Source organism: Natrix helvetica (genome assembly GCF_964273705.1).
Source record: "Natrix helvetica genome assembly, chromosome: Z".
Classification (NCBI taxonomy): Eukaryota; Metazoa; Chordata; class Lepidosauria; order Squamata; family Natricidae; genus Natrix; species Natrix helvetica.
Genome location: NC_138554.1, coordinates 54,955,089 through 54,959,157, shown reverse-complemented (window position 1 = coordinate 54,959,157; position 4,069 = coordinate 54,955,089).

Below are 4,069 nucleotides of genomic sequence, written 5' to 3'. Positions count from 1 at the left end.
CCCTCAGAAAATTAGAATATTACATGCAATCAATAAAATAAGGATATTGTACATAGAACAATATCGGACCTCTGAAAAGTATAAGTATGCATATGTACTCAATACTTGGTTTGGCCCCTTTTGCAGCAATTACTGCCTCAATGCAGCATGGCATGGAAGCTATCAGCCTGTGGCATTGCTGAGGTGTTATGGAAGACCAGGATGCTTCAATAGTGGCCTTCAGCTCTTCTGCATTGTTCGGTCTCATGTCTCTCATCTTTCTCTTGGCAATGCCCCATAGATTCTCTATGAGGTTCAGGTCAGGCAAGTTTGTTGCCAATCAAGCACAGTAATCACATGGTCATTGAACCAGGTTTTGGTGCTTTTGGCAGTGTGGGCAGCTGGAAAATGAAGTCAGCATCCCCATAAAGCTCGTCTGCGGAAGAAAGCATGAAGTGCTCCAAAATCTCCTGGTAGACAGCTGCATTGACTCTGGTCTTAATGAAGCACAGTGGTCCAAAGTCCTGTTGCTCCTTGGTCCAAAGTCCTCTTTTCTGATGAGAGCAACTTTTGCCAAAAGCACTGGTTCAATGACCATGGGATTACTGTGCTTGATTGGCCTCTCCATTCTTCCTCCATACTCTGGGTCCTTGGTTTCCAAATGAGATGCAAAAGTTGCTCTTATCAGAAAAGAGGACTTTGGACCACTGTGCTTCATTAAGACCAGGGTCAACGCAGCCGTCTACCAGAGATTTTGGAGCACTTTTGCAGATGAGATTTATGGGGATGCTGACTTCATTTTCCAGCTGCCCACACTGCCAAAAGCACCAAAACCTGGTTCAATGACTATTGGATTACTGTGCTTGATTGGCCAGCAAAATTGCCTGACCTGAACGGGGCATTGCCAAGAGAAAGATGAGAGACATGAGACCGAACAATGCAGAAGAGCTGAAGGCCACTATTAAAGCATCCTGGTCTTCCATAACACCTCAGCATTGCCACAAGCTGATAGCTTCCATGCCACGCTGCATTGAGGCAGTAATTGCTGCAAAAGGGACCCAAACCAAGTATTGAGTACATATGCATACTTATACTTTTCAAAGGTCCGATATTGTTCTATGTACAATCCTTGTTTTATTGATTGCCTGTAATAATCTAATTTTCTGAGATGGTGGATTTGGGGTTTTCATGAGCTGTAAGCCATAATCATCATAATTATGACAAATCACAGCTTGAACTATCTTGTTTTGCATGTAATGAGTCTTATCTCATATATTAGTTTCACCTTTTAAGTTGCATTACTGAAATAAATGAACTTTTGCACGATATTCTAATTTTTAAAATTTCACCTGTATATATGAGTGCTTCTGTGATTCTATAACTTCTGTGATTCGGGATTCTGAGTTCTGGTTCTGGCTTCTGCTGTATGGTATTGTATGTAAAGAAGTTTATTATATGAATGAATCCTGCTGAATTGTTTACTTATGTGCTGGTTGGATTTCTGCAAACTCTAACAGAACCATATACAGATAATCTTCAACAATTGATCCCAAAGTTTCCTTTTGTAAGCAAAAAAATTGTTAAGTGAGTTTTGCCCCATTTGGATGGATGGATAGATGATTGATTGATAGATAGATAGATAGATAGATAGATAGATAGATAGATAGATAGATAGATAGATAGATAGATAGATAAGTGAAGCCATGCTTAGGCTCCGAGCCGTCTGGGTCACCAAACAGTCCCCATTAGCTGACCTGTTACCATGTCTATTCCAGTTCATGAATACATATTACACCCTAACAGGTTGATATACTTGGCCTGAAAAAATCCAGTGGGGTTCAACTCTTCTTTTGTCAGCAAAGGATATAGAATATTCTTAATTTTGTTGTGCCATACAGTGATGTTTGGACTTCTGAAGCCCAGGTATGGCATTGCCTTATGTCTATGAGGTAGGGACTCTATTTCTCTATCATGAAGTCTGTGTCAGTGTTTTTCAACATGGTTGCTGGGAGTTCTGGGAATTAAAATCCACACATCTTAAAGTTGCCAAGCTTGAAAACACTAATCCTAAAAAGACCCAAAATTCAATTCCCATAATAGACGTTACCTATGAGTCAGTGTTATTACAACCATAGGTAATCCTCTTTTAGCAACAGTCTTGTTTGGCAACTGTTTTCAGTTAAAACAATGATGAAAAAGCAACTTTATGACCAATCTTCACATATACAGCTTTTGTAGGTCTGCAAAGCAAAGCTTAAGTAAGAATGTTGGCCCAGTCCAAATGTTCATGTAGCAACCATTTCACCATTTCACTAATGACTAAGTTGTTAGTTCCAATTGTGATCACTAAATAAGGACTATCTGTAGTTTATAGATTGATTACAAACAGATATTTCAAACATCCAGTTATCAAACTATACTAAGTGCCTTAGGCACAATTGAATTACAGTCACTCCAAGACAACAATTGGCCAAGACATCAGTATTTTTTACAATTACATCATCTGTCACATTAATGTTTAGAAAATATTTAAATCTTTAAGGGAACTATCTGGAAAATTAGTATTTAGGTAGCTAAACTGATATTATTCCATTATTGCCTTATTTTTTGAAAACTGAATATGGTATTTAATTACATTAGATGAGTCAATTGCCAAACTATGATCACCATTAACCATTATTTATTTAATCTTAGTAAGGTTCTCAGAGGTTCAGCGAATGAATGTGAATCTGCCTCAGATGTTTCAGACAATATTCCGTTATAAAAAAACAGTTTTTGAGGCTTTCCTGCTCATATCCCAAATATCTTTACATTAATTAGCTACCACACAATGGAATCAATACATCTGACAATAGCACTCAATACTGCATACTCAGTCCCACTGAGTTTATTGAGATCTATGCTATACTCCACTAGCTGTTTTTGAAGGGCATGGCTTCATGAGATAGCCTTTATCTCCAGCTGTCATGGTAGCAGCCTAAATTCATCTTTAACTGATTCCGTTTTAACAGTGGTTTCCATTTTCCTCCTGATAAAAATCTTGTTGTAGAATAATTTGTAGCTGCGTCATTAACAGTCTTGATAACAAAACATTTGGAGATTGGCTTTTATCAGCTCCTAGTGGCAGATGTTCTTCAGTTTTCTTTCCAATCCAAGTGACAGAAAGATGGTAGATCTGTCCATCAGTCTTCTGGAAGACTCATACATTTCTACACACCAATTAGTCCAGCTGATGTGTAGATGGGATGAAGGAGGCTGTGATAATGTCAGAAAGAACCCCGCAATACATCCCAGAAGTTCCTTCATCCCACCCACACCCTCTTCTACCACCCAACAACCTGTCACCTGGGCTATTTTTGGACACAGGTCTACTAGCCTTCCATGATATATGAAGAAAGTTCCCTCCCATTTGCTCATCTTCAGAAATACCCCAAATGACAGATTACCAATGAGAAGCATCTCCACATTAGTAACCTATGTTGTAGGCCTCTTTAAAAATAACAATAGCTTTTATCCATTCCCATCTATAACTAGAGGGGATAGAAAGCCAGGGGATAGACAGCTAACCACCATCTTTAAATTCATAGTTTCTTTCCATAGTTATAAAAATAGAATTACAAAAATGGAATCTAGATCAGTGTTTGTTAGCCTCAGCAATTTTAAGATGTGTGAACCAGTGGTGGGTTCCCACTGGCTTGGACCGGTTCGGCTGAAGCAGTAGTGGTTTGGCAGTCTGGGTCGCTGGAACTGGCAGCGGACCTGCCCCACCCCTGAACTCGTTCTCCAGGCACCACCATAGGTGCCGCCATCTTGTTTTTTGCTCAGACCAATTTTTATTGCACTGCGCATGCGCGTGAAGTGCGCATCAACTGCGGCCATGAATGAATCAGCAGTAGCGACTGCCTGAACCCACCCCTGGTGCGGACTTCATTTTTCAGAATTGGCATCTTAACATTGAGGTTAACAAACACTGACCTAGATCTCCACTATAAGTTTTCACCTTTAGTTTCAGGATTTTCATGAGGCTGGAAGTGATACAGCTGGTTCTTGAACTATGCAAACTGGCTATCAACCAGCTGAAAAGGATACT